The sequence below is a fragment of the Pan paniscus genome, chromosome 3 (genome assembly GCF_029289425.2).
Source record: "Pan paniscus chromosome 3, NHGRI_mPanPan1-v2.0_pri, whole genome shotgun sequence".
NCBI classification, from domain to species: Eukaryota; Metazoa; Chordata; class Mammalia; order Primates; family Hominidae; genus Pan; species Pan paniscus.
Window position 1 is genome coordinate 77299108 of NC_073252.2, and position 23432 is coordinate 77322539.

At 38.4% G+C, this 23432-nt stretch overlaps 2 non-coding genes across 2 annotated transcripts; both read right to left on the reverse strand.

Moving 5' to 3' along the window:
- Positions 1-2599: 2599 nt before the first annotated feature.
- LOC112439743 (small nucleolar RNA U13) lies at positions 2600-2703 on the reverse strand. Its single transcript, XR_003027979.1, has one exon. It is a non-coding gene; the product is annotated as a small nucleolar RNA U13 (small nucleolar RNA).
- A 15112-nt stretch (positions 2704-17815) lies between these two features.
- On the reverse strand, positions 17816-17919 carry LOC112439640 (U6 spliceosomal RNA). Its single transcript, XR_003027898.1, has one exon. It is a non-coding gene; the product is annotated as a U6 spliceosomal RNA (small nuclear RNA).
- Between the last annotated feature and the right edge of the window lie 5513 nt (positions 17920-23432).

Here is a 23432-nt window from a genome sequence, read left to right on the forward strand (position 1 = left end):
AAGACCCTGTACCCCTGCAACCCACCCCCCGCCACAAGAAATTCCTACTTTCATTCAAACTAATTTGTGCATTTCTTGCAACCAAACAAACTTTCACTAGAATTACTTGGATATTCTGTTACTCCCATGTGAAACAGAAATTATAAACTGTGCCCTGGTATTCAAGAGGGATGTTTGGATGTGATAAGTACAACTTGCCACAGAAACTGAGCACACACATATGTGGGCAGGACACAGTTAAAGAGCAGCAAGGGGCAGCCAGGGAATTGCTGAGGGAGATAAATAAAGAACGCTAGTGCCTAGAATAGATATTTTTTTCCTGCTGGAAACCAGGTGTAATTGTCCATTCATGAGATCACAGCAATGTGCTTTCCAAAACCTGGAGGAAAGGCTGCTCTCAGTGCTTAGTAAAATCCACATACAATGGGTATATTGATGTCTCCCAGAGTAAAGCAAGAAACTGCCTGTAAACGAGGACTTGAAGAATTTGTGAACAGCTAAAATGCCAACCTGAATGCAATTTGTCATTAGAAAGAGGAAATCAAATCCTTCCTTTTCCAAATCAAATTGACACAAGTCAAACTGTGTCCTTTTTGGATAAACAGTAGTTAAACAGAAAAAGCAGGGTCACCTTGGAGCATTCAAAGTTGGTAGTGCCAACCTGGCACTGTCTGGATGAGAGATGCTACTCTGGAAAGCACCAGCTTTCTATGCCTGGAGAGTGGCTCTGCTGAGACAGGGATAGTGACCTGGATGAACACCTCTTACAACTGTCCACCAACCTCCTTTGCTCTAATGCTACACTCCCATCTCTTTTTTTTTTAAGACAGGGTCTTGCTCTGTTGCCCAGGCTGGGGTGCAGTGGTGTGATCATGGCTCATTGAAGCCTCGACCTCCTGGGCTTAAGCGATCCTTCCACCTCAGCCTCCAGAGTAGCTGAGACCACAGGCACATGCCACCATGTCCGGCTAACTTTCTGATTTTTTGTAGAGATGGGGTTTCACCATGTTGCCCAGGCTGGTCTCTAATTTCTAGCCCCAAGTGATCCACCCGCCTCGGCCTCCCAAAGTGCTGGGATTACAGGCGTGAGCCACTGTCCCTGGCCAATTTGATAATATATCTTCTTCAGTATTTTGCTCGTTAGAAGACAATGTCTCAGAAAGGAGTAGGGGTATTTTAGCCACTAGAAAGAAATATCCTTTACTGAAAAGTAACATATTTTCTGTCTGGTTTGTACATTTCAATGAGCTTGAATGGCAAAAGTTCAGCATTCTTGTTTTCAGCCAACTCTGGTGCACTAATAAAGCTAAGTTTAAGATCCTGGCTGGTAGCCTACCACAAATCAACTTCACGGTTGCTCCTAAGTCATCTATATTACCATAGAAGTTATTTTAAAAACCATCTCTCCATTGCCATAGGAATAATCTTGGGGGCCATAATTTCTAAAGGCATTTACACAAACTTTGCAGAAGGTACTTAAGAAATGTGTTTACATTGGAAGCATTCATATCTTCAGAATTTCCAGCATTTCACTTGTGATAGAGCACACAGGAACAGAAATAGAACGTGAGAAATAAGGTTGTGTATTAGGTTGCTAGGGTGCCATCACAAAATACCACAGCCTCAGTGGCTTAAACAACAGGCATTTATTTTCTCACAGTTTTGGTTGCAGGAAGGTCTTGAATTCAGAGGTTTCCAAACTTTTGGCTTTCCTGGGCCACATTGGAAGAAGAAGAATTATCTTGGGCCACACATAAAATACACTAACGATAGCTGATGAGCTGAAAAAAAAAAATCTCAAAAAAATGTCCTAATGTTTTAAGAAAGTTTATCAATTTGTGTATGGCCACATTCAAAGCCATCCTGGGCCACATGCAGCCAGTGGGCTGTGGGTTGGACAAGCTTGTTGTAGATCAAGGTGCCAGCAGGGTTGGCTTCCTCTGAGGCTTCTATCCTGGATTCTGTAGATGGCTACCCTTGATTTACAGATGGCTCGCCTCTTGCTGCCTTTTCACATGGTCTTCCCTCTGTGCATGCAGGACTCTTCTTCTTCTAAGGATGCCAGTCATATTGGGTTTCCCCCCCTTCCTATTTAAAAAACAGATTTACGGGGTACAAGTGCAATTTTGTTACATGGATATACTGTGGAGTGGTGAAGTCTGGGCTTTTAGTGTAACCATCACCTGAATAGTGTACATTGTATCCATTAGGTAACTTCTCATTCCTCACCTCTCTCCCACTTTCCCGCTTTTGGAGTCTCCAGTGTTTGTTATTCCACTCTGTAGGTCCATGTGGACCCATTGTTTAGCTCCTGCTTATAAATGACAACATGTAGTATTTGATTCTCCGTTTCTAAGTTCTTTCACTTAAGATAGTGGCCTCCATTTCCATCCATTTTGCTGTAAAAGACATGATTTCATTCTTTTTTATGGCTGAGTCATATTCATATAAATATATATACACACACCACATTTTCTTTATCCAGTCATCCATTAATAGACAGGCTAATTCCATATCTTTGCTATTATAAATGGTGCTATCATAAACACATGAGTGCAGATATCTTTTTAAACTTTTAAAAATTTTTTAATTTTCTTCATGTCAGACAGGTAATATTCCAACATCGCCACAATGTTCGAGGGTGACACATCTCACACATGTACATGAACAACCAATCATCATGCTCATGAACTACAAAAAGATCAGGTATCTTTTTTATATAATTATTTCTTCTCCTTAGGTTAGATACCTAGTAGTGGGATTGCTGGATCAAATAGTAGTTCTAGTTTTAGTTCTTTGATAAATCTCCATACTGTTTTCCATAGAGGTTATACTAATTTACATTCCCACCAACAGTGTATAAGCATTCCCTTTTCTCTGCATCCTTGCCATCATTTATTGATTTTGACTTTTTAATAATAGCCATTCTGACTGGTGTAAGATGATATCTCATTGTGGTGTTAATTTGCATTTGCCTGATGATTAGTGATGTTGAGCATTTTTTCATATGTTTGTTAACTGTTGGTATATCTTCTTTTGGAAAACGTTCATGTCCTTTGCCCATTAAATTTTTTTAAAAAAAATTTCGAGTTCTGTGGGTACATAAGTGTATATATTTATGGAGTACATGAGATGTTTTGATACAGGCATGTAATGTGTAATAATCACATCATAGAGAATGTGGTGTCCATCCCCTCAAACATTTATCCTTTGTGTTACAGACAATCCAATTATGCTCTTTTAATTATTTTAAATGTATAATTAAATTATTATTGATTATAGTCATCCTGTTGTGTTATCAAGTACTAGGTCTTATTCATTCTTTTTTGTTTGTTCGTTTTGAGACAGGGTCTCACTCTGTTGCCCAGGCTGGAGTGCAGTGGGCTGGATCACAGCTTACTGCAGCTTTGACTTCCCTGGGTTCTGGTGATCCTTCCACCTCAGCCTCCTGAGTAGCTGGGACCACAGGCATAAGCCACCACACCCAGTTAGTTTTTGTATTTTTTGTAAAGATGGGGTCTCGCTATGTTGCCCAGGCTCTTCACAAGCCTTGCCCAAGCTAGGTTCAAGTGATCCTCCTGCCTCAGCCTCCCAAAGGGCTAGGATTATAGGCACAAGCCACTGCGCCTGGCCTTATTCATTCTTCTAACTATTTTTTTTTCTTATCCATTAACTATCCCCACCTCTACCCCTCCCTCCCACTATCCTTCCCTTTGCTCACTTTTTAATGGGATTGTTTGTTTTTCCTTGCTGAGCTGTTTGAATTCCGTGTAGATTCTCGCTATTAGTCCTTTGTCAGGTGCACAGTTTGCAAATATTTTCACCCATTCTGTAGGTTGTCTGTTTACTCTGTTGATTATTTCTTTTGAGGTACAGAAGCTTTTTAGTTTCATTTTGTCCCATTTGTCTATTTTTGTTTTTGTTGCATTTGCTTTGTCATAAATTCTTAGTCATAAATTCTTTGCCAAGGCCAATGTTCAGAAGAGCTTTTCCTAGGTATTTCTTCTAGGATTTTTATAGTTTCAGGTCTTACATTTAAGTCTTTAATTCATCTTGAGTTAATTTTTGTATATAGTGAGAGATATGGATTCAGGTTCATTCTTCCGCATGTGGATATCTGATTTTCCCAACATAGGGTCCCACTCTATTGTTTTCATTCAATGTAATTACCTCTTTAAAGGCCCTGTTTCCAAATAATATCATATTCTCATGTATTGGAGGTTAGGATGTCAACATATGAATTTGGGTAGAGGACAAAATTCAGCCTAAAATAAGTGATGAAATCTATCCTGTCAAGGCAGTAAGACTTCCTCTAATCTATCTGTTGTTTTGGTGAGTTAGAGGAAAGAAGATTTTCTGGGCTTTGGGTTTTTTTTAATCCAACATTAGCATCTGGACTGGGCAAGCAAGGTTAGCTTCTGCACTGTAGAATGTCTCCAAACAAAGACTGTTCTTACAGAAAGCATTATGAAAATGCCACTTAATTATTAGGTTGTATGGACAGAGGCACAGCACAATCCAAGATACACTATTGTTTTAATCTCCAAACCAACAGATAGGTAATGAACATAAATATCCCAAGCAATGCAGGGGTATTGGACTGGTATTTGCGTTATGATGGTGATTGTTTACAAAGAAGGGCTTTTCTGTGGGGAATGGCTAATCAGCAGGCCCAGCAAAGGAGAATTAGTGCTTCCTGTGCTGAGGCATCCCAGAATTCTGGGGATTCTGCCAGAGTCCTGCTGGTTCTCAGACAAGGTCATTGGACTTCTTAGGGGAACTTACCAAAGGCCCCTGTAACTCTAACTGCAGTGCAGCCTGAGCCAATTTGTTCTCTGCCAATCTCTGCAGCAAATTTATGAATGATGAGAGGAAACAGTTGAGGAACCAGTAAACTGGCTAAAACATAATCTTTGTTGCCCTAGCAATGCCTCTGGGGCTTCTGATGGTGGACTGTGCATTTCCTGGCACAGTTTACTTCTCATGCCACAGTCAACTGCCTGAATAGGACTGGGGTTAAGAGGCTTGCTCCAAACATTACAGTAATAAATGAAGGTTTGTAAAGAGCAAGGTCTTCAAATCAGAGTTAGAATGACCAATGCATTTATTTGTTTACTGAGCACCTACTATAGGGTAAGGCACCCTTGGTGGAGCCGGAGATACACTTCAGAAAAAATAGACAAAAGTTCCTGGTCCCATAGAGCTTTCATTCTACCAGGCAGAGACAGACAATAAATAAAGCCATTAAGTGAAATATATCTTTTGTCATATGGTGACATACATTATGGAGAAAAATAAGGCAGAGAAGGGAATTTAGGAAGTGCCCCAGATGGTGGGCAGCTTTGCAGTTGTCTGGGGTGGTCAGGAAAGATGTCACTGAGAAAGTGACATTTGGGTAGAGTCTTGAAGAAAGTGAGGAAGCAAGCCATGAAGGTATTTGGGGGAAGAGTGTTCTAGGCAGAGAGCTTCCTAGTGCAAATGTCCTGAGGTACATGCAGAAGCAAGTTGCTGGTATGGCAGAAGCAGAAAACAGCGGCGAGACAATAGCAGTGGGATGAGGTGAGACAGCAGGCAGTGGTGGGGTAGGCTACCATGTCAGTCTTTGTAGGCCATCATAAGGACTGGACTTTGTGAGTGAAATGAGAGGTCATTGAGGGTTTTAGCAGAGAAGCCACTTGACCTGATAATAATGTCAAGAATAATTCAAAGTGGGGAAAGAGTGGAAGCCCAGCCAAGAAGCTACTGCCATAATCCAGGTAAGAGATGATGGCTTGGACTGGGATGGTAGCAGTGGATGGGTAAGAAGTGGTTGGATTCCAGCTAGGTCTTGAAGTAGAATCATTAGGATCTACTGACAGCTTGGAAGTAGAGGAGGAAAGGATGACCTTAAGATTTTAGGCCCATAATAACTAGAAATCTCATGCTAAAGTGGCTAGAAATATTATCAAAAGGCATTTTTAGTCAAATAGACAGACTTTAGAGTCTCTGACACTCAAACATCATTCCCGTAATCTATTCTATAAGTACTGAAGAATGTACCATGCTAAAATCCTCCAGTCTAGCTTCACAGTACCGGATGCCTTCCACCCATTCATTCATTCATTCATTTGTCCATTGTCTTATTCATTCCACCCATCAACTCTAGCTCAGCTGTCAGCCAGCAACTCCCTGTTCCTTGCGATATAGAGGAGATTTATTTGAACAGCCCCTTTCCATGGTATGTGAAAGTCCAGCATCTCCCAAGCACTTCCTCCAAATTCCAGCGGACATAGGTTCTTCTGGCCTCCTTTGTATCCTGGACCCCAGCTTCATCCATTCTGTCATGGTGCCCTTATACCAAATATTCTTTGTGTCCTGGACTCTGCTGATGATTTGGGATAGAGCCTTCATTTCTTCACTTTTCTCCTCCATCTTTTCTAGGAGAAAAAATTCCTTGTTGTCTTCTTCATAGCAATTTAGGGACACATTTTTTGGCTTAAGCTTGGTATCCACCCCCGAGACCTTATCACAGAGAAACCATGTTCTTCTTAGAGCAATCTAAGAGGGTCTAGCCAAAGTGTGTTTGAACGTTTTTTGAAGACTCCTTTAGCTGCTGGTTGTAGAATGGATTGAAGATGAGTAAAGTGTATAGACACACATACCCCTCCACTGTCTCTCACTATGTGGTTGTCTGGATTTCCTTTGTGCCGCACTCTGTTAGAGGTGTCTTATAGTAGTGCTGTTTGTGCTCCAATTGTGCAGTTTAGTTGAATAGCTATTACAGCTTTTACTTTGTTCTTTTTAAATGGTCAAGTCATAGCACTGTTGGTTTGTGGACAATGTGGAGAATCTGATGTGTGTTGCTGGTTAGAGTACACTGAGACCAGCAAAAGTTTGTCAGACTTCCTTGCCACAGTGTCAGGTAGAGGCTTTTTTAAAAAAAGGTGGGGGGAAAAAGTACTGTGAAAGTTACTAAAGGAAAAAGCTTTCTCCATTAAAAATATTTTATTACCTATAAAATGTAATATTTTATTACCTATAAAAAGAATAGGAATGATACATGAAAAACAATATAAACTTGCAAATTGCATAAATGGTGTCATTTTTATGTAATGCAACACATAGTAGTAATTAATATAAAATCTTTCTTGAGCATAAGATTTTTCTGGGTCACTTTCCTGCAAATTAATTTATTAGTTCATCAAAAAGTATACATTTAATAACTTCATTTTCAATTGATATAATTGAAAATGATGTCAATTACTCTTGGCAAATGCAAGATTGTAAATAATTTTGGAACATTTTTAATTTTGCAAAGTATCTTTCTGTTGACACACTCTTTCTAGAGCTGTTAAGATTATTTTATGATTTGTGACAATACTAGGATACATATTAATAAGTCATTTCAAAATATAAACCTTAGTATACCTAGAACTGAAGATAGTTTCAGAAAAATTTTTCTAAAAAGATTTAACCCTTCATACAAATCAGTTTCACCTAAGTTTGAATTAAATTTTAACTGGAAATGTATACAGTAACATTTTAATGTTTCATCTGACAGTTCCTGCTCCAAATTCTTGTGGAGGCAGTTTAAGATACAGAATTTAAAACCCCCATTTATGCACTCTATGATGTATCTTCAACACAGGAGAAAAATATTTTATAATTATCTTCTTCATTAATAATTGGTTCATCCAAAGCTTTGGATGAAAATAGTGCTCTTTTCTATCAAATGTGATAATGTTTAAATTTAATTTTGGTTTTGGGGGGGCAGCCAAGATGGCCGAATAGGAACAGCTCCAGTCTACAGCTCCCAGCGTGAGTGATGCAGAAGATGGGTGATTTCTGCATTTCCATCTGAGCTTTGAAGAGAGCAGTGGTTCTCCCAGCATGCAGCTGGAGATCTGAGAACAGGCAGACTGCCTCCTTAAGTGGGTCCCTGACCCCTGACCCCCAAGCAGCCTAACTGGGAGGCACCCCCTAGAAGGGGCAGACTGACACCTCACATGGCCGGGTAATCATCTGAGACAAAACTTCCAGAAGAAGAATCAGACAGCAGCATTCATAGTTCATGAAAATCCGCTGTTCTGCAGCCTCCACTGCTGATACCCTGGCAAACAGGGTCTGGAGTGGACCTCTAGCAAACTCCAACAGACCTGCAGCTGAGGGTCCTGTCTGTTAGAAGGAAAACTAACAAACAGAAAGGACACCCACACCAAAAACCCATCTGTACATCACCATCATCAAAGACCAAAAGTAGATAAAACCACAAAGATGTGGAAAAAACAGAGCAGAAAAACTGGAAACTAAAAAAGCAGAGCGCCTCTCCTCCTCCAAAGGAATGCAGTTCCTCCCCAGCAATGGAACAAACCTGGACGCAGAATGACTTTGACAAGTTGAGAGAAGAAGGCTTCAGATGATCAAACTACTCCGAGCTACAGGAGGAAATTCAAACCAAAGGCAAAGAAGTTGAAAACTTTGAAAAAAATTTAGACGAATGTATAACTAGAATAACCAATACAGAGAAGTGCTTAAAGGAGCTGATGGAGCTGAAAGCCAAGGCTTGAGAACTACGTGAAGAATGCAGAAGCTTCAGGAGCCGACGCGATCAACTGGAAGGAAGGGTATCAGTGATGGAAGATGAAATGAATGAAATTAAATGAGAAGGGAAGTTTAGAGAAAAAAGAATAAAAAGAAATGAACAAAGCCTCCAAGAAATATGGGACTATGTGAAAAGACCAAATCTACATCTGATTGGTGTACCTGAAAGTGACAGGGAGAATGGAACTAAGTTGGAAAACACTTTGCAGGATATTATCCAGGAGAACTTCCCCAATCTAGCAAGGCAGGCCAACATTCAGATTCAGGAAATACAGAGAATGCCACAAAGATACTCCTCGAGAAGAGCAACTCCAAGACACATAATTGTCAGATTCACCAAAGTTGAAATGAAGGAAAAAATGTTAAGGGCAGCCAGAGAGAAAGGACAGGTTACTCACAAAGGGAAGCCCATCAGACTCACAGCAGATCTCTCGGCAGAAACTCTACAAGCCAGAAGGGAGTGGGGGCCAATATTCAACATTCTTAAAGAAAAGAATTTTCAATCCAGAATTTCATATCCAGTCAAACTAAGCTTCATAAGTGATGGAGAAATAAAATCCTTTACAGACAAGCAAAGGCTGAGAGATTTTATCACCACCAGCCTGCCCTAAAAGAGCTCCTGAAGGAAGCACTAATCATGGAAAGGAACAACCAGTACCAGCCACTGCAAAATCATGCCAAAATGTAAAGACCATCGAGACTAGGAAGAAACTGCATCAACTAACAAGCAAAATAACCAGCTAACATCATAATGACAGGATCAAATTCACACATAACAATATTAACTTTAAATGTAAATGGACTAAATGCTCCAATTAAAAGACACAGACTGGCAAATTGGATAAAGAGTCAAGACCCATCAGTGTGCTGTATTCAGGAAACCCATCTCACGTGCAGAGACACACATAGGCTCAAAATAAAAGGATGGATGAAGATCTACCAAGGAAATGGAAAACAAAAAAAGGCAGAGGTTGCAATCCTAGTCTCGGATAAAACAGACTTTCAACCAACAAAGATGAAAAGAGACAAAGAAGGCCATTACATAATGGTTAAGGGATCAATTCAACAAGAAGAGCTAACTATCCTAAATATATATGCACCCAATACAGGAGCATACAGATTTATAAAGGAAGTCCTGAGTGACCTACAAAGAGACTTAGACTCCCACACAATAATAATGGGAGACTTTAACACCCCACTGTCAACATGAGACAGATCAACGAGACAGAAAGATAACAAGGATATCCAAGAATTGAACTCAGCTCTGCACCAAGTGGACCTAATAGACATCTACCGAACTCTCCACCCCAAATCAACAGAATATACATTTTTTTCAGCACCACACCACACCTATTCCAAAATTGACCACATAGTTGGAAGTAAAGCTGTCCTCAGCAAATGTAAAAGAACAGAAATTATAACAAACTGTCTCTGAGACCACAGTGCAATCAAACTAGAACTCAGGATTAAGAAACTCAGTGAAAACTGCTCAACTACATGGAAACTGAACAACCTGCTCCTGAATGACTACTGGGTACATAAAAAAATGAAGGCAGAAATAAAGATGTTCTTTGAAACCAACGAGAAAAAAGACACAACATACCAGAATCTCTGGGACACATTCAAAACAGTGTGTAGAGGGAAATTTATAGCACTAAATGCCCATAAGAGAAAGCAGGAAAGATCCAAAATTGACACCCTAACATCACAATTAAAAGAACTAGAAAAGCAAGAGCAAACACATTCAAAAGCTAGCAGAAGGCAAGAAATAACTAAGATCAGAGCAGAACTGAAGGAAATAGAGACATAAAAAATCCTTCAAACAATCAATGAATCCAGGAGCTGGTTTTTTGAAAGGATCAACAAAATTGATAGACTGCTAGCAAGACTAATAAAGAAGAAAAGAGAGAAGAATCAAGTAGACGCAATAAAAAATGATAAAGGGGATATCACCATCAATCCCACAGAAATACAAACTACCATCAGCGAATACTACAAACACCTCTACGCAAATAAACTAGAAAATCTAGAAGAAATGGATAAATTCCTGGACACATACATCCTCCCAAGACTAAACCAGGAAGAAGTTGACTCTCTCAATAGACCAATAACAGGCTCTGAAATTGTGGCAATAATCAATAGCTCAACAACCAAAAAGAGTCCAGGACCAGATGGATTCACAGACAAATTCTACAAGAGGTACAAGGAGGAACTGGTACCATTTCTTCTGAAACTATTCCAATCAATAGAAAAAGAGGGAATCCTCCCTAACTCATTTTATGAGGCCAGCATCATCCTGATACCAAAGCCGGGCAGAGACACAACGAAAAAAGAGAATTTTAGGCAAATATCCTTGATGAACATTGATGAAAAATCCTCAATAAAATACTGGCAAACCGAATCCAGCAGCACATCAAAATCTTATGCACCATGATCAAGTGGGCTTCATCCCTGGGATGCAAGGCTGGTTCAATATACACAAATCAATAAATGTAATCCAGCATATAAACAGAAGCAAAGACAAAACCCACATGATTATCTCAATAGATTCAGAAAACGACTTTGACAAAATTCAACAACCCCTCATCCTAAAAACTCTCAATAAATTAGGTATTGATGTGACGTATCTCAAAATAATAAGAGCTATGACAAACCCACAGCCAATATCATACTGAACGGGCAAAAACTGGAAGCATTCCCTTTGAAAACTGGCACAAGACAGGGATGCCCTCTCTCACCACTCCTATTCAACACAGTGTTGGAAGTTCTGGCCAGGGCAATTAGGCAGGAGAAGGAAATAAAGGGTATTCAATTAGGAAAAGAGGAAGTCAAATTGTCCCTGTTTGCAGATGACATGACTGTATATCTAGAAAATCCCATAGTCTCAGCCCAAAATCTCCTTAAGCTGACAAGCAAATTCAGCAAAGTCTCAGGACACAAAATCAATGTACAAAAATCACAGGCATTCTTATACACCAATAACAGACAAACAGAGAGCCAAATCATGAGTGAACTCCCATTCACAATTGCTTCAAAGAGAATAAAATACCTAGGAATCCAACTTACAAGGGATGTGAAGGACCTCTTCAAGGAGAACTACAAACCACTGCTCAATGAAATAAAAGAGGACACAAACAAGTGGAAGAACATTCCATGCTCATGGGTAGGAAGAATCAATATCGTGAAAATGGCCATACTGCCCAAGGTAATTTATAGATTCAATGCCATCCCCATCAAGCTATCAATTACTTTCTTCACAGAATTGGAAAAAACTACTTTAAAATTCATATGGAACCAAAAAAGAGCCCACATCAGGAAGTCAATCCCAAGCCAAAAGAACAAAGCTGGAGGCATCATGCTACCTGACTTCAAACTATACTACAAGGCTACAGTAACCAAAACAGCATGGTACTGGTACCAAAACAGAGATGTAGATCAATGGAACAGAACAGAGCCCTCAGAAATAATGCCGCATATCTATAACTATCTGATCTTTGACAAATCTGAGAAAAACAAGAAATGGGGAAAGGATTCCCTATTTAATAAATGGTGCTGGGAAAACTGGCTAGCCATATGTAGAAAGCTGAAACTGGATCCTTTCCTTAAACCTTATACAAAAATTAATTCAAGATGGATTAAAGACTTAAACGTCAGACCTAAAACCGTAAAAACCCTGGAAGAAAACCGAGGCATTACCATTCAGGACATAGGCATGAGCAAGGACTTCATATCTAAAACACCAAAAGCAATGGCAACAAAAGTCAAAATTGACAAATGGGATCTAATTAAACTAAAGAGCTTCTGCACAGCAAAAGAAACTACCATCAGAGTGAGCAGGCAACCTACAAAATGGGAGAAAATTTTCACAACCTACTCATCTGACAAAGGGCTAATATCCAGAATCTACAATGAACTCAAACAAATTTATAAGAAAAAAACAAACAACCCCATCAAAAAGTGGGTGAAGGACATGAACAGACACTTCTCAAAAGAAGACATTTATGCAGCCAAAAAACACATGAAAAAATGCTCACCATCACTGGCTATCAGAGAAATGCAAATCAAAACCACATGAGATACCATCTCACACCAGTTAGAATGGCAATCATTAAAAAGTCAGGAAACAACAGGTGCTAGGGAGGATGTGGACAAATAGGAACACTTTTACACTGTTGGTGTTACTGTAAACTAGTTCAACCATTGTGGAAGTCAGTGTGGCGATTCCTCAGGGATCTAGAACTAGAAATACCATTTGACCCAGCCATCTCATTACTGGGTATATACCCAAAGGACTATAAATCATGCTGCTATAAAGACACATGCACACGTGTATTTATTGCGGCACTATTCACAATAGCAAAGACTTGGAACCAACCCAAATGTCCAACAATGATAGACTGGATTAAGAAAATGTGGCAGATATACACCATGGAATACTATGCAGCCATAAAAAATGAATGAGTTCATGTCCTTTGTAGAGACGTGGATGAAGCTGGAAACCATCATTCTCAGCAAACTATCGCAAGGACAAAAAACCAAACACTGCATGTCCTCACTCATAGGTGGGAATTGAACAATGAGAACGCTTGGACACAGGAAGGGGAACATCACACACCATGGCCTGTTGTGGCGTGGGGGGAGGGAGGAGGGATAGCATTAGGAGATATACCTAATATAAATGACGAGTTAATGGGTGCAGCACACCATCATGGCACATGTATACAATTTAACAAACCTGCACATTGTGCACATGTACCCTAGAACTTAAAGTATAATAAAAATATATATTAAAAAAAAGAAAAAGCCATTAATGGCTACTATGTGAACACCATATCATCAGAGAGCTCTGATGGTGTCTGTAGCCTTGCTTTTACAGGCACTGCCAGACCTGGGTTGGGGCTTTGTGTCCTTCAGTATACAGCAATATACAGTACACATGAGTCACACAGTCATGAAAAAATTACATTGGGTATCTTACTGTGTGTATGAAAGCTATTATATTAATTTTTACCATATTAGAATGTTTTTGTCACAAACCATATATGATGGAAAATTTTCACACAGAATTCCTTTAAAAATATCCCAAATTGGCACAGTTTTTGCATGTCTAATTCCACTTGGCACCTGTTCCTTTGAGGACAAAAACAGAAAAATCATCCAACATTTAATGTGGTCAATTTTATCCTTTGAAGCACAATCCTGTTGAAAATCTGTAAAACTTACACCTATACTTTTGTGAATTAAACTTTAGTATTTATTAATTAAAAAATACTCATTAGATGAATGAGATAGGACTCTTAAGTGTGGCTGGTCTTATTAAGGGCACATTCTGATCTCTTGCGATTAGATAACTTCTCAGGATAACTTTGGGCAAACATGAAGTGTTGTGCTTTCAGGCTAGGACCATGGTCCCTGAAGTATGGCCCATGCACCAAGAGGTGCCAAAGACCCTTTTCCACTGTGTTGACATTTGACCTGATAGTTCACCTATGATGGTGGGTAAACTGCTGATGACATAGCAGAAATGAAAGCACTGGCATCACACTGAACTATGAGGCATTGTGCCCAATGCCTAGTTCACCATGCACTCATATAAAAAACTTACTGGTTTCAGTTCAGAATGTTCTTGATGTAAAAATTAACTATATTAAATCTCAACCCTTGAATCAATAACTTTAATATTTGGTGTTATGAAATGGTAAGTATGCATAAAACACATTTGCTCTATATCAAAGTATAATGATTGTTTTGAAGGAAAGCTCTCGTGAGACTGAACTGCAAGCTGAACTAGTCACTTTCTTTAGGGAAAACCATTTTTTGTTTTTAGAGTGACTATCTTGGTCTGTTGAGACTGCTATAACAAGATACCATAAACTTGGTAGTTTATAAACAATGGAAATCTATTTCTTTTGGTTCTGAAGGCAGGGAAGTCCAGATCGAGGGGCCGGCACTTTCAATGTCTGGTAAGGGCCCATTTGCTGGTTCCTAGAATGGTGCATCCTTGCTGCTTCCTTACACGGTGAAAGGGTACAAGGCAGCTCTCTGGGCCTTTTTTTTTATAAGGGCACTAGTTCTATTCATGAAGGCTTTTCTCTCATGATCTAATCACCTCCCAAAGGCCCCACCTGCTAATATTATCACATTGGTGATTGGGTGTCAACATATGAATTTTGGAGGGACGCAAACATTCAGGCCATAGCACTGACGTAGAAATTGTGTTTTTTTAGATTTGAATATTTGGCAGACTTTTCTAGAAAATGAATAAAGTGAAGCTGTCATTTCAAGCAAAATATCTGCCAGTATTTGTTGCCAATTATAAAATTTGAATTTTCAAGTGACAATTAGAATTTTGGTAAACTTGTGTTCACCACGGTAAGTTTGATAGTTTTCCAATACTTGATGACTTTTTGAAATAATATCAGTGGTATATTATTTACATGCATATTGTGTGTGTGTACATATGTAAACTTGTATACATGTACAACATTATGTACCAACATTTGGAAGATCTATGTAACTCAGCAAACCAATATTTGCCAAATGACCACGCTATTATAATACTATACATGGAAAAAGATCCATTCCAATTATACAATGGACCAATGGATTTTAACATAAGAGAGTATGAAAAGTTTGTTAATTTGGTTTTAGATTCCATACTGCAACTAAACTTTAGGACACTACCACTTGTCAAGCTCTGATGTGATATCAAAGAAGAATATCCACAATTATCTCAAAAAGCTATTAAAACATCTGTCCCTTTCCCACTACATATTTGTGTGAAGATGGATTTTCTTTATATACTTAAACTAAAACAACGTAATGCAACATTTTGAATGCAGCAAGCAGATATGAGAATCCAGCTGCCTTGTATTAAGTAAGACATAAACCAGATGTGCAAAAATGTCAAGCAATGACACTTTTCTCATTAAGTTGTTTTGGAAAACATAGATATTTCTTTAAATGGCTTTAATAAGGTATAATTAAAATATAGTAAATGACACATACTTAAGATACACAATTTAATATATTTTGACATGTGAATATGTCTACAAAACCATCACCTCAATCAAGATAATGAACATAGCCACCACCCCCAAAAGTGTCCTTGTGCCCCTTTTCATTCCTACATCTCTCCGCTTCCTGACTCCTTGATTTCTAGGAAATCATGATCTTCTGTCAGTCTGTTTTAGTTTTCATTTTCTAGGATTTTATATGAATGGAATCACAGTCTATGTATACTTTTTGTCTGGCTTTCCTCACGGCATAATTATTTTGAGATTCACCCATGGTTTTGCCTGTATCAAAAGCCCATTCATTTTTATTGCTGAGTACTCTTCTATTGTATGGTTATAGTATAATTTATTTATCCATTAACCTGATGATGGACATTTGGATTGTTTTCTGGTTTTGGTTATTATAATTAAAGTGGCTATGAACATTGTGGCTATGAACATTGGTGTATAAGACTTTGTATGGGTATATTCTTTCCTTTCTCTGGGTAAATAGCTAGGAGAGAAATGCCTGGGCCATATGCTAGGCATATGTTTGACATTTTAAGAAACTGCAAACAGGCTTCCAAAGTAGTACAATTTTACATTCCAACCAGCAGTATATGAAGGTTCAAGTTCCTCCACATCGTCAAAAACACTTGGCCATTCCAAAAGGTGTATATTGACATCTTTTTTTTGTTCTTTTCATTCAGTCTGTTTATTGAGCACACACATAAAACAGTATACCTCCAAGCCTCCTTGGTGCACATTGATCTTGCCCTTCTCTGAACCTCTCCCTTGAGATTGTATTGACATCTTATTAACATTTAATTGAATTACTAATGTTCTATAAAAGGGCCACATACGCAAAGCAGCCCCCAAATGCAGGAGCCAAAGAACAATGCAGACAAATCCAGTTTGTTGGTAAAGCGTGATTTATTAGGGAACTTATAGGCAGAAGCCTGGTCTTGCGTGGCTGCAAGACAGGTGGATCTCCACACCACAACCCTCCAGACCCAGCACTTCTATATTAGGGAGTATTATTCCAGAATCCATGTGCTCTGGAAATAATGGTGAATTGAAAGAATGCTGTGGGCATCACAGCCTATGATGCATGCAACAATATCAAGAGTTGTTTTGGAGGAAAGGTGAAACTCCAGTAACTAGGTGTTTCTATGTAAGAAGTAATATATCAACTAGACATTTTGGAGGCATTCCTGGACTTGGGGTTAGTCAGGAGTCACAAGGTGGATTAGCATCTAAAATGGAGTGATACTTGTCCCCACAACTAATCATGTTGAGCATATTTTCATGGGTTTATTTGCTCTCTGTGTATATTTTGTTGAAGTGTCTGTTCAAATATTTTGCCCATTTTAAATTGGGATTTTTAAAAATTGATACATAATATTTTACATATTTATGGAGCACACATTATGTTTTGTTACATGCATAGAATATGTAATGATCAAGTCAAGGCATTTGAGGTGTCCATCACTTTAAGTATTTATTATTTCTAGGTGTTGGGAATTCAAGTTCTCTCTTCTAGCTACTTCGAAATATACAATACATTGTTGTTAACTCTGCTGTTGAACAACAGAACTTATACCTTTTATCTAACTATATGTTTGTACCTCTGAACTTATCTCTCTTCATTCCCCTTCCCATGTACCCAACCTTCCCAGCTTCCAGTATCTATCATTCTGCTCTTCTACCTTTATGAGATCAAGTTTTTAGCTCCCACATATTAGTGAGAACATGTGATATTTGCCTGTTGGTGCATGGGTTATTTCACTTAACATGACCTCCAGTTCCATTCATATTGCTGATAATGACATAATTTCATTCTTTTTTTATGGCCAAATAGCACTGCATTGTATACATACATATATCTCACTTTCTTCATTCATTCATCAGCTGATGGACACTTAGGTTGATTCCATATCTTTGCTATTGTGAATAGTGCTGTGATAAACATGCGAGTGGGGGTATCCTTTTCATACACTGTTTTCTTTTCCTTTGGGTAGATACCAAGTAGTGAGATTGCTGAATCAAGTAGTAGTTTTATTTTTAGTTTTTTGAGAAATCTCCATACCGTTTTACATCGTGGTTGTACTAATTTACATTCCCACCAAATTGTATGAGTTCCCTTTTCTCCAAATCCTCATCAGCCTCCCTTCTATAATTTTTAGAACAATACCCATTTTAACTGGAGTAATATGATATCTCATTGTGGTTGTTTTCTGGAAAATATAGAGTGCTTCATGAATTTGCATGTCATCCTTGTGCAGGGGCCATGCTAATCTCTGTATCATTCCAATTTTAGTATACATGATGCTGAAGGAAGCACTTACTGTGGTTTTGACATGTATTTCTCTGATGACTAGTGATGTTGAACATTTTTTAATATACTGTTTGCCATTTGTATGTCTTCTTTTGAGACTTGTCTATTTGTGTCTTTTGTCCACTTTTTAATGTGATTTTTTCTATTGTTGAATTGTTTGGGTTCCTTGTATATTCTGGATATTAGTCCCTTGTTGAATGGATAGTTTGCAAATATTTTCTCCACTCAACACATTGTCTCTTCCCTCTGTTGATTGTTTGCTTTGCTGTGCAGAAGCTTTTTAGCTTAATATTTTCTCTATATTAGTCTGTTTTCACACTGCTGATAAAGACATACCCAAGACTGGGCAATTTACAAAAGAAAGATATTTAATATGGACTTACAGTTTCACGTGGCTGGGGAAGCCTCACAATCATGGCAAAAGGCAAGGAGGAACAAGTCACATCTTACATGGATGGCAGCAGGCAAAGAAGAAAAAGCTTGTGCAGGGAAACTCTTCCTTATAATACCATCAGATATTGTGAGACCCACCCACCATCACAAGAATACCAGGGGAAATACCTGCCCCCATGATCCAGTTACCTCCCACCTGGTTCCTCCCACAAAATGTGGGAATTCAAGATGAGAATTGGGTGGGGACACAGCCAAACTGTATCAATCTCATTTCTCTATTTTTATTTTGGTTTTCCATGCTTTTGAGAGCTTAGCCATAAAATACTTGCCTAGACCAATATCCTTTTCCCCATTTTCTCCTGGTAGTTTTCTAGTTTCCTATTTTACATTTAAATCTATTTTGAGTTGATTTTTGTATGTGGTGAGAAATAGGGATCCAGTTTCATTCTTCTCCATGTGAATATCTAGTTTTCCCAACACCATTTATTGAAAAGGATGTTTTTTCCCCATCTTTGTCAAAAATCAGGTGGCCGTTTATAGTTGGGTTTATTTCTGGGTTCCCTATTTTGCTCCATTGGTCAATGTGTCTATTTTTATACCAATATTATGCTGTTTTGATTACTATAGCCTCATAATATATTTTGAAATCAGGTAGTCTTATGCCTTCAGCTTTATTCTTTTTGCTCAAGATTGCATTGGCTATTCTGGCTCTTCTTTGGTTCTATGAGATGGGGATTCACTGTTGTTGCCCAGGCTGGAGTGGAGTGGCACAATCTTGGCTCACTGCAACCTCTGCCTCCCAGGTTCAAGTGATTCTCCTGCCTCAGCCTCCCGAGTAGCTGGGATTACAGGTGTCCACCACCACACCCAGCTAATATTTTTGTATTTTTAGTAGAGACAGAGTTTCGCCATGTTGGCCAGGCTGGTACCTGCCTCGGCCTCCCAAAGTGCTGGGATTGCAGGCATGAGCCACTGCGCCTGGCTTGTTTTTACTTTGTCTGTGAAAATAACATTGGTATTTTGATAATGATTGCATTGAATCTGTATATTGTTTTGGGCAGTATGATCATTTCAATATTAATTTTTCTGATCCATGAGTATGGGATGTCTTTCCATTTGTTTGTATCATCTTTAATTTCTCTCATCAGGGTTTTGTAGTTTTTCCTGTAGGGATCTTTTACCTCCTGGGTTAAATTTATTCCTATTTTATTTTTTTTCTGTGGCTATTGTAAATGGGATTGGCTGCTTGATTTGCTACTTAGCTAGATCATTATTGTTGTATAGAAACACTACCGACTTTTGTATGTAGATTTTGTATTCTACAACTTTACTGAATTTGTTTGTGAGTTCTGAGAGATATTTGGTGGAGTCTTTGGCTTTTCTTTCTAAATATAAGATCATGTCATCTGCAAAGGGACGATTTGACTCCCTATTTTCCAATTTGGGAGCCTTTTATTTCTTTCTCTTGCCTGATTGCTCTGGCTAGGATTTCCAGTACTATGTTGAATAGGAGTCCTGAAAATGGGCATCCTTGTCTTATTCTAGTTCTTAGAGGAAAGGATTTCAACTTTTCCCCATTCAGTATGATGTTAGCTATGGGTTTGTCATATATGGCCTTTATTATTTTGTGGCATGTTTCTTCTATGCTTAGTTCGTTGAGAGTTTTTTTTTCTTTTATCATGAAGGGATGTTGAATTGTATAAAATGCTTTTTCTGCATCTATTGAGATGATAATATGGTTTTGCCCTTCATTCTGTTGATGTGGTGTATCATGTTTATTGATTTGTGTATTTGAATGATACTTGTGTCCCTGGTATAAATCCCACTTGATGATGGTGTATTATCTTTTTGATGTGCTCTTGAATTCTGTTTGCTGGTATTCTGTTGAGGAGTTTTGAGTTCACATTTATCAAGGATATTGGTCTGTAAGTTTCTTTATTTGTCCTGTCCTTGTCTGGTTTTGGTATCTGGGTAATTCTGGCCCTGTAGAATGAGTTGGAGAACTCCTGCCTCTTCAGTTTTTTTGGAAGAGTTTAAAAAGGATTAATTCTTTATTAGTTCTTCGTTATAAGTTTGGAAAACTTTGGTGGTGAATCCATCCAGTCCTGGGCTTTCCCTTTGTTGGAAGAATTTTTATTACTGATTCAATCTTGCAGCTTGTTATTGGTCTGTTTAGGTTTTTTATTTCTTCCTGATTCAGTCTCTGTAGGTTACCAGGCGTTTATTCATTTCCTCTAGGCTTTCCAATTTGTTAGTGTATCGTTGTTCATAAAAGTCTCTGATGATATTTTGTATTTCTGTGGTATGAGTTGTAATGTCTCCTTTTTCATTTCTGATTTTGGGTATTTGGGTCTTCTTTTTTTTGGTTAGTCTAGATAGAAGGTTTATAAATTTTGTTTATCTTTTTGAAGAACCATTTTTTTTTTTTGCTTCATTGATCCACTGTATTTTTTTTAGTCTCTATTTTATTTCATTCTCTTTCTGATCTTGTTCTGATCTTTATTATTTCTTTGTTTCTTCTGCAGTTTGAGGTTTGGTTTGTTCTTACTTTTCTAGTTCCTTGAGGTGCATTGTTAGATCATATATTTTAAATCTACTTTTTTGATGTAGGCTTGTTGCTATAAACTTCTTTTTTAGTACTGCTTTTACTGTATCTCATGGGTTTTAGTATGTTGTGTTTTCATTTTCACTTGTTTCAAGAATTTTTGATTTTCATCTTAATTTCTTCACTGACCCAGAGATTGTACAGGAACTTATTGTTTCATATCCACGTATTTAGTAGTTTCCAAAGTTCCCCTTGGTATTGACTTTTATTTTATTCCATTGTAGCCTGAGAAGATACTTGATATAATTTCAATTTTTAAAATTTGTTGAGATTTGTTTTGTGGCCTAACATATGGCCTATCTTGGAGAATGTTCCATGTGTTAATAAGAAGAATGTGTATTCTGCAGTGTTGGATAAAATGCTCTGTAAATAGCTGTTAGGTCCATTTGGTCTAAAGTCCAGTTTAAATCCAGTGTTTCTTTGCTGATTTTCTGTCTGGATGACCTGTCTAATGCTGAGTTGAAGTCTCCCACTACTATTGTATTGGAGTCTGTCTCTTTAGATCTAGTAACATTTGCTTTAGGAATCTGGGTGCTCCAGTGTTGGGTGCATATGTATTTAGAATTATTTTCTTTTGCTGGATTGATCCTTTCATCAATAGATAATGACTTTCTTTGCCTTTTAAAACTCTTTTTGGTTTAAAGTCTGTTTTATCTGATATAAATATAGCTATTCCTTCTTGCTTTTGATTTTTGTTTACGTGGCGTATCTTTTTTCATCTCTTTAAGTTTATATTGGGTTTTTACAGGTAAAGTGTGTTTCTTTTAGGCAACATTGGATCAAGTTTTTTTAATCCACTTAGCCAGTTTATATCTTTTAAGTGGAGAACTTAATAATATATTTATACACAAGGTTAATATTGATATATTAGGTTTTGTTTCTGTCATATTGTTAATTGTTTTCTGGTTGTTTTATATATTTTTTGTTCCTTTCTTTTTCTCTTATTGTTTGTTACTCTGGTTTGGCAGTTCTCTGTTGTGTTACCATTTCAGTTCTTATTCTCCCCCGTCTTCAGTTCTTCCCTTCCTCCCTCCCTCCTTCCCTCCTCCCCTCCCTGCCTTCCTGCCTTCCTCCCTCATTCCCTCCCTCCCTTCCTTCCTTCCCTCCCTCCCGTCCTTCCTTCTTTCCTTCCTTCCTCTTTCATTCTTTTTTTTTTTTTTTTTTTTGAGATGGAGTCTCACTCTGTCACCCAGGCTAGAGTGCAGTGGCGCAATCTCAGCTCACTGCCAGCTCCACCTCCTGGGTTCACACCATTCTCCTGCCACAGCCTCCCAAGTAGCTGGGACTACAGGCGCCTGCCACCATGCCCGGCTAATTTTTTGTGTTTTTAGTAGAGACGGGGTTTCACCGTGTTAGCCAGGATGGTCTCGATCTCCTGACCTCGTGAACCGCCCGCCTCAGCCTCCCAAACTGCTGGGATTACAGGCGTGAGCCACCGTGCCTGGCCCCTTCCTTCCTCTTTCTTTCTTTACTTTCTTTTCCTTCCTTCCTTCCTTCCTTCCTTCCTTCCCTTCCTTCCTTTTCTTTCTTCCTTTCTTCCTCTTTCTTTCTTTCCTCTTTCTTTCTTCTTCCTTTCTTTCCTCTTTCTTTCTTTCTTTCTTCTCTTTCTTCTTTCTCCTTTCTCTTTCATTGTTGCTTGTGTAGTTGTCACTTGTTTGTTTAGTGACTTTTCAAACAAGTTTTGTAAAGTCTGTATTCTTTGTTATATCTAGCCACTGAAATCTCCATTTTGTTAGTTTAGTTGTCAGGTAGACAACTAAATTAAATTTGACAGAAATTTCCTTAAATGCCTTAAGTAACAACAATAAAAAAATCTAGCATTTGCAGATGGGCTATGTGTGTGTTTTGGAAGACACCTTCCTCAGCCAGGCAGTTTACAGCTCTGCCTTTGCCTTCATTCACTTCTGGCTTGCACAGGGTGTGAGGGTCAGTCATAGATGAGAGATTAGGTTCTCAGGTCTTTGTTGATACTGCATCATTCCTGGGCATGAGTGTTGCCTTCTAAATTCCCAGAAATATATGCTACCTTTTCAAAGCCCTTATTTCCCAAGGCATCTTATTCCCTGGCTTTTCCTGCCAGAGTAATTAGTGGTTTGCCGAAACTCTTATCTTTTGCCCCAGGAGGCAGCAGCTCATACATTTGCCTCGGAATATTTTCCACTAATGCCCCCTGAGTAGACTTAGCTCTGGGAGAATTTCAGGTTAAGTGAAATAAAGAGAAGCCCTTTGAGCCACTTATTCAGGGAGACATAGGTCAAAACAACTACAATTCTTTAAGAATGAGGCTTGTTCTGCTCCATTCATACTAAGATCCTATCTTGGTAATGTGGGCTATTGTTTTCTCCCCACATTGCTGGGGAGCCTGCAGAGCTAGAGAGTAGAAGATGGGGCTGCAGTTAATTAAAGCACCACAAAGCTCTCTTTCGTAGAGGCAGGTTTTTTGTTTTTGTTTGTGTGTTTGTTTGTTTGTTTTGATTAGACGTTCATCTGTTTAATGTAAATTTTGTATTAGTATTCAGAG